Source organism: Portunus trituberculatus, chromosome 23, assembly GCF_017591435.1.
Source record: "Portunus trituberculatus isolate SZX2019 chromosome 23, ASM1759143v1, whole genome shotgun sequence".
In the NCBI taxonomy this organism is placed as follows: domain Eukaryota; kingdom Metazoa; phylum Arthropoda; class Malacostraca; order Decapoda; family Portunidae; genus Portunus; species Portunus trituberculatus.
The window spans coordinates 13,173,320-13,181,064 of NC_059277.1; the positions used below are offsets into that span (position 1 = coordinate 13,173,320).

General features: G+C 52.6%; 1 pseudogene; it reads left to right on the forward strand.

The window, feature by feature from the left end:
* Positions 1–7,321, forward strand: part of LOC123507822 — a 388,467-nt pseudogene extending 381,146 nt beyond the window's left edge.
* Positions 7,322–7,745: the final 424 nt, after the last annotated feature.

Consider the following 7,745-nt stretch of genomic DNA (forward strand, 5'->3'; position numbering starts at 1 on the left):
AACCATTGCCTGTGTCTTCTCCGGCGCGAATGTCACTTGCCAGCGAGCACCCCACTCCTTTATCACTCGTAGCTGCTGATTGATGGCCTCAGCAGCCCGCCCACTGTCCTGGCGTGGATAGGTATAGGAGAGGGTGCAGTCATCAGCATAGGCCTTGACTCCTGGCAGTAGCTGGAGAAGATCATCCACGTAGATATTCCACAGGAGTGGGCCAAGAATTGAACCCTGTGGCACTGATGCCTCCACAGGCAGGGACTCAGATGTTTGCCCGTTGACAACCACCTTGAGGCTTCTGTCCTGCAGGTAATTTCCCAGGAGTCGTAGCAAGCCACCCTGGATGCCTTTAGCACGAAGCTTTTCCAGTAATCCGTTGTGCCATACTTTATCAAAAGCTCCAGCTATGTCCAAAGCAACCACTATAGTGTCCTTGCCGTCGTCGAGGGCGTCCTGCCACTGCCTGGTGAGAAGCATCATTAGGTCGGAGGTTGACCTTCCAGGTCTGAACCCAAACTGTTGGTCTGAGAGGAGGGCATTGTCCTTGAGATGGCTACACACCACCTCTGCCACGACCCTCTCAAACACTTTACCCACCACTGACAACAGGGATATGGGTCTGTAGTTTTTTGGGTCCGTCCTGGAGCTTTTTGTGTACAGGAACTACTCGAGCCTCCTTCCACACTGAAGGCCAGACGTTTTCCCGTACACAAGTTGTGAAGACTTGGGTGAGAGGGGCAGCCAGTTCCTGGGAGCATCGCTTCAGCAGGTGCGGGCTGATGTCATCAGGGCCGGTAGCTTTCTGTGTGTCCAGCCCCGCAATAATCGCTTCACCTGCTGATGCGTCACCTCCACCATGGTGACAGTCTTCTCACATTGCTGGACCAGCTGAGGCGGTGGCTGCTGTGGATTCCCCACCTTCATTTTTCCAGCAAACAAGGAAGCCAGCAACTGTGCCCTCTCCTTACTGCTGGTGGCGACAGTACCGTCCTGCTTGCTGAGGGAGGGATGGATTCTTGGTGGCCAGTTCCTGTTTGTCCTTAACAAGGGACCACCAAGTTTTGTTTCCTACGCCAGTGCCACACAGTTTCCGGCGCAGGCTTTCCTCCCACTTTTTTAAGGCCCACTTGCTGGTTACCACCATCCTCCTGCATGCAGCCCTATGCAAGTCCTTGTTGCGCCGAGTCGGGTTCCTCTTGTAGCGGAGCCAGGCAGCATACTTTGCCTCAGCAGCAACACGGCAACGGTAGCCAAACCATGGCTGATCCGTCGGTCTGGTGGTGTATTCCCTGTGTGGGACGTGGCGTCTCTGGAGGGCGAGAAGGTGAGAGGTGAGTGCAAGTGCTTCACTCTCTGCTCCTCCCTGTAGCAGAGTGGCCCATGGGGTGTGGGTCAGGTCGCGGCGCAGGGAAGCCCAGTCTGCTTTGTTCCACAGCCAGATGGTGCGGGTGGTGGCCTCGTCCCGAGCCACGCCCACTTCCAGCTGTGTCAGTACAGCGTGATGATCAGAGCTGCCCACGAGCCCCAGCTGATGACACTGAAGCTTGTCCTCCTGGTAGTCTGAGATGACAGGGTCTAATGTCCCTCCTCGTTCATGTGTGGGGAAGGTGACATGATCTGTCAGACCCTGCACCTCAGGAGATTCTCGTAGGCGTCTCTTTCCAGGTGGTGATTGAGATCCCCCACAATCAGCACGTGGCTGCAGCTGTGTGCCATCATCAGGTTGTCTAAAGTCTCAGTCAGGTACAGGAGTGAGTCAGGCCCTTGTCGCGGGGGGCGATACAGGGCACACAGTAAGAGGGCTGAGCGGTCTGCCAGCGTTACTCGGAAGTACATCATCTCCATCAGTGGAGGCGTGTCTATGTCGAGTAGCTGGGCCTGCATTCCTTCCTTGAAGCAGACAGCCACTCCACCTCCTGTTCGCTCCTGTCGGTCCCTCCTCACCCAGTGGGTGAAGCCCTGCATCCTGCCATACGTGGGCTCCACCTCACTGTTCAGCCATGTCTCTGTCACCACAACAACGTCTGCATTGTGTCGTTGCACACAGTTGTGGTATAAGTCTGCAAGGTTAGTCCGGAGACCACGGACGTTGCTAGAGACGACCTTTAGTTGGCGGCGGGGCAAGCTGGCTGTACCATGGTGAGGGATGGTAGTGAGCGAGGCCTGCTAGTCCGAGGTGGTGGTTAGGGTCCGCGGCCGACTGCTGGTACTGGTGAAGAGGAGTGGTCCACTGCCGCCCCTGGCTCTGATTCCAGATACCAGGCTGAGGAAGGAGTGGGCGAGGTTGTGGTAAGGACTGAAATGAAGTGAGGTGGTGGGCGGGCTGAGGCGCTGCAGGTGGGAAGGGTGTGGCTGTGTGTCTTTCCACCGTAAGGAGCCGCTGTATGAGACGCTCCTGACGTAAATCGTCAGTTCTGGCGTGGCAAGTAGCAGAAGTGTGTCCTTTCCGTGAGCAGTACTCACACACTTTTGCCTTGGCTCGCTTTTGTGTCTGCTTGGTGGCCTGGTGAGTCCTCAGTCCTTCGCTGGACACCTTCCTCGCGTCCTGCTGCACTTCCCTCTTAGTTTTCTTTTTTCTCCAATCTCCTGAAGTGGTCTGAGGAGAGGTTCGTGGGCGAACAGAGGCACCGCGATCTACTCCGTTCGCTGTGTTTATGGAGGAAGAGTCCCTGCTGCTCTGTGTGGCGGTAGACGTGGTAGTGAGTACCGAGCAGTCACTCTGTGTGGCAGAAGGAGTGACAGTAGACGCTGGGGAGGTGTCACAGTCGCTCTGTGTGGCGATGGAAGCAGTGGAGGTAGGCGGAGCGGTCGTTGTTTCCCGGGCAGGCGAAGGGAAGGTGGAAGTTGAGAAAACAGCTGAGTGGCGGAGCTGTTGCGGTTTATCCGAGCTCCACCACGTCCTCCACCTCTCAGAGTCCTGACAAACCACCTCCCAGTGTTCGTCAATTGACTCTGCGTGGGCGCTGACTGCCTGAGAGCGTGTGGCTACTTGCGTCTGGCGCTGTTTTGACGCTATCAGCCTGTCTGCTACTCTGAGAGCCGCAGCAAACACGTCTCTGTGTTGTATGATCAAGTCTCGGTCGTCCTGGAGGGACTTAATCACACAGTTTTGTTGAGAGGCTTCCTCAGTGAGCTTCTCAACTAGTGAAACTAGCTCTCCTCTCTCAAGCCCTCCCACTGACTCTCCCCACTGTCGTCCGGTAGTGGCGTTGGGGTGTATCAGTCTCCTCGATGATGTAGGTGACGGGGTCCGGGATGTTTGCTTGGAGTCGTAGCTGCTCCGTGTAGCTACACTTGAAGACTGGCGTATCCCCAAGGCAGCTGTTGTGACAAAGGTTACGGCAGGTTTCCTCGTCACAGCTCACGTGTTGAGTCTTAAGTGTTGCTTTGCCACAAACGCAACACCAATTCTGTGGCTGGTAGCCAGGCAAGTCTCGCCTGGCTATGGGGCGATGGGCGGGGCTAGACATTGAGGGAGAGGATAAGTGATTCCTGGGGAATTGTGAAGCCAGGTGTGGGGCGACAACGAGTGTTGGTTCTAAACGACACGTGCGACACTAACACACTCGTGAACACAGACACTGAACACTGGCACAGAACTCAAAGCACTTTCCAACAGGCGCACAAAAAACACACGACACTAACTACCTCTCCCACAAGTCAAGCCAAACCAGCCACGGAGAGAGATACAGGTTGTTTAAAAACTACCTTCGAGAGATTTGGCAACTGTGTGCTGCCTTAGGCCTCGCGTCAGGTCAGGCCCGGGTCTCGGTCACTGCACGGGTACAAACACTCTTTTCAAGTGATTTTTAACACTATTGCAAGGCTTAGCACACCTTACACTTTTACATGGACACCAGAACACTTAGCACTTCAAGCACTGAAATTTTCACAACACTGCACTTTGTTAAACCACTGTAACACCACGAAAAACACGGAGCCACCACGTGCTCTCTCTCTCTCTCTCTCTCTCTCTCTCTCTCTCTCTCTCTCTCTCTCTCTCCTCTCTCTCTCTCTCTCTCTCTCTCTCTCTCTCTCTCTCTCTCTCTCTCTCTCTCTCTCTCTCTCTCTCTCTCTCTCTCTCTCGTTCCTCACGATACACTCCACAGCGTGAGGTGGCCTCTTCCTCCCCGGCTTAGTAATCTTGTGTCCCTCGCGCCCCCTAGCATGGTGTGTGTGTGTGTGTGTGTGTGTGTGTGTGTGTGTGTGTGTGTGTGTGTGTGTGTGGGTGTGTGGGTGTGTGTTTGTGAGTGTGAGTGTGTGAGTGTTTCGGCGCCGCGTCCCAGCTTGCAGTGCAGTGCAGTAGTCGTAAGCCTTACTGTTAAATCTCTAGTCTTAGCAACCACTTGAAATATTTCAATTATTGATGTGATCTTGGGGTGGTGAGGACCCAGGTTCACGCCCCTCCCTCCTTCCCAGGCCTCGTGTGACGGGGGAGGGCGAGGGGAGCGCGGCTGCCCCAGCGGCGCCCCCTGCTGCCCCCCCACCGTCGTACCCCGGGGCAGGCCAAAGCTCCGGGCGCCCCAACCCAAGAGGCCCCACCAAGGAGCCCCCAGAGGTGAGCGAGACTGAGTGTGACCGCGACATCCTTCCCCCGCCGCGGCGGTACAGCGACGCCAAGTTTAAGGGCAGGATGCTGGACTACTCCATCGCTGTGTGAGGCGCGAACCGGCGGGGCGCGGCGCAGGGAACTCCGGGGCGGCGCGGGGCCTGGCCAGGAAGAAAGCACCCAAAATGTTGAATTGTGGCGGCGAGGAGTGGCCGTGAGTGGCACAGTGCGTATGTGAGTGAAGTGTTGCAGTGTGGCGGTGGTGCGATGGTGCGGTGTCAGCACAACACCAGGGACCTGTCAGCAGCGAGGCGTTGCTGACGCTGTGATGTACGACACGTGTGAGTGACACACGCCCGGGGGGAATGTCACCCAGCCCGCTACAAGCCTTGGTGCTCCCTGCAGGTGTGAACTGTCCTGGCGCCACGCCTGCCACGCTCCACACTGGGACACAGTACACCAGTCACTGACCACAACACTTCCTCTCCCTAACGACCGCCACACGAGCAGCGCCTGGCGCCAATTGGGACGCAGCTCGGGCAGTGATGTACAGGACGGTGCGGCGCCCCTGACAGTGCCGCGGCCCGCACCGCCACGTGATGCGACAGACCCTGCGGTGGTGCAGTGTCTCCTTAATGTTGTGGACTCCTTGATGGCGCCTCTGCACTCCACACGCGAGGACCGAGAGGCTGTACAAGTCCTGGTTATTCTGGTCCACGCTGCAACCACCGGCTGCCGAAACCATAAATCCACATCAGCGTGTCAAGGCGGCGGCGACGGCGGCGGCGGCGGCGGCGGCGGTGATGATGATGGTAGTGTTGCGGAAGTGTTGTGGAAGTGTACAAAAGTATATACAAAACTGTCTTCAATGTGATATATAATAATAATCTTGAGGAAGGAGGAGGCTCAGCGCGTCTCGTCTCGCAGGACAGGACGCAAAACTTGTGAAGAATTGTCTCCTATTAAGTTTTTCCTCCCGCTGGGTTAGCCTTGCTCGTGCTTGCCTCACCTCCCTCCCTTCACTCCCCCATGTGTCTCTCTCTTACCCCCTCTCCTGTATCTCCTCTTTAGCTGCCTCTCCTCTGCCTCTTCTCTACCCTTCCTGTACGTCCCTCTCCCCCTCTTCCCCATCTCCAGTGTCGCCCTGTCCCTCCACTCCCTGTCCCACTCCGTCCCCTCTCTGTCCTCCATCCTTGCACCAGTTCTATTCTGTCCCGGCAATGGATTCTCTCCGGCCCGGCAGCCTTACTGTGTCCTCTCACTCTCGCTTGTGTGTCCTGATTGCTGTTATCACTTTACCGGGAGAGAGAGAGAGAGAGAGAGAGAGAGAGAGAGAGAGAGAGAGAGAGAGGAATTGGACCTTGCCTCGTATAGCTACTCACTATTTTGATATTCCTTTATGACGTGTTACTTTTCAAATCTCAATGGAAAAGGAGAAAAAAATTATCACCTTTCCTTTTTCCCAGCTTTTTTTCCATGTAAGGCAAAGAAAGGCTTAGGAAAACAAAAAGAGAGACAAGAAAAGCCCAAATTGTTTCTCTCTGTAAAGAAAATGAGAATGAAAATTTGGGATAACTGTCTTGAAACCTCCATCTTAAAAGTACGAGTCTTAGGAATGGAGAAATAGACGAGACAGAGAATTCCAGAGTTAAAAGCCAAATAAGTCACAGATCATGAGTCACGAGTCACGGGTCACGGGTCACGGGTCACAGGTCACGGGGCACAAGTCACGGGTCAGGGGTCACAAATCAGAGGTCACGAGTCAAGGTCAGACATAAAAGAAGAGAAAAAACAATAGATGACAAATTCAATCAGTCACCTTTGTTTCGCTGTGTTGCGTCAATCACTTGGAGAATGCAGGCGTTAATTGAGGGCAGGTGATAAACTAGAGGCTGTATGTGTGTGTGTGTGTGTGTGTGTGTGTGTGTGTGTGTGGCCTGTATTCAAAACCTCTCTCACCACGACTATTTTTCGAAGACCACAGAGATGACGAGCCATATTCTAAAAAGCCATTATCATATCAACAATGGGAAAAAATCATGTTAATCTGTCACTAGAACCATAAGAACACCCTTAAAAACCCTCCCATGTAAATTTTAACCAGAGCCTTTGGAAAATAGTGGAGGTGCGCAGCAGAAGGGATTCAGAATATGTGTGTGTGTGTGTGTGTGTGTGTGTGTGTGTGTGTGTGTGTGTGTGTGAGTGTGTGGCGCGTTCCAATTTGCTTTTTTTCATGCAATTACGCGCCATTTACAATTAATCTATTCCCTGTCATGACCACGGCGCGTTTTTCTGACAGCGCGTTGGAGTGTGATGCAACTCAGAGGGAAAATTTCGTTGTATCAAAAATTTTCACACATCAATTCACAAACTGTTGCGATAAATTATGGAAAAAGTGGTGCTCCTCCTCCTCCTCCTCCTCCTCCTCCTCCTCCTCCTCCTTCCTTTCGTTCCTCCTTTTCTATCTCATTTATTTATTTTTTTTTCTTCGCACCTGATTATTAGTTACTGATTGGCATAATAGAGAGAGAGAGAGAGAGAGAGAGAGAGAGAGAGAGAGAGAGAGAGAGAGAGAGAGAGAGAGAGAGAGAGAGAGAGAGAGAGAGAGAGAGAGAGTGTCATCGTTTTCTCTGAATGTCCACACAGAAAATAGTCCTCACATTCTATTAACGAGGCGGCGAGAGAGACAGGAAGAGGAGGAGGAAGACAAGACGAGACAGGAAGACCAAGAGGAGGAAGAGGAAGACAGGAAGGCAAGAAAATAAAAGGTACCTGGGAGAAATAAAAGAAGAAGAGGACGAGGAGGAGGAGAAGGAGGAAATGGAGAAGGAGATAGGATGAAAGAAGAAGAAGAGGAGTTCCTGCCGCTCACACTATTTGGAAGACATAAAGAGGAGGACAGAGACAACAGTGACATGCAGCAGCAGACGTGTTGGCCCGACTGAAGCTAACGTTTTCTGTTGAACTTGACGTGTGACTGTTTTATTTAAGCGTCACGTTTATATTTATGTGTATTTGTTTACTGATTTATTATTCTATTTATTTGTCATGTTTTTTTTATGATTTTATTTAAGGAGATTTTGGTTCGTTTAAGTTTCTTCTTACTTTAGTTTCACTTTTTTAACATTTTTCTTTCGGACATATTTGAAAAAACCGAGATTTATTTAAGTTTTCCATTCTTTATTTATAGTTTTTTTTTCTA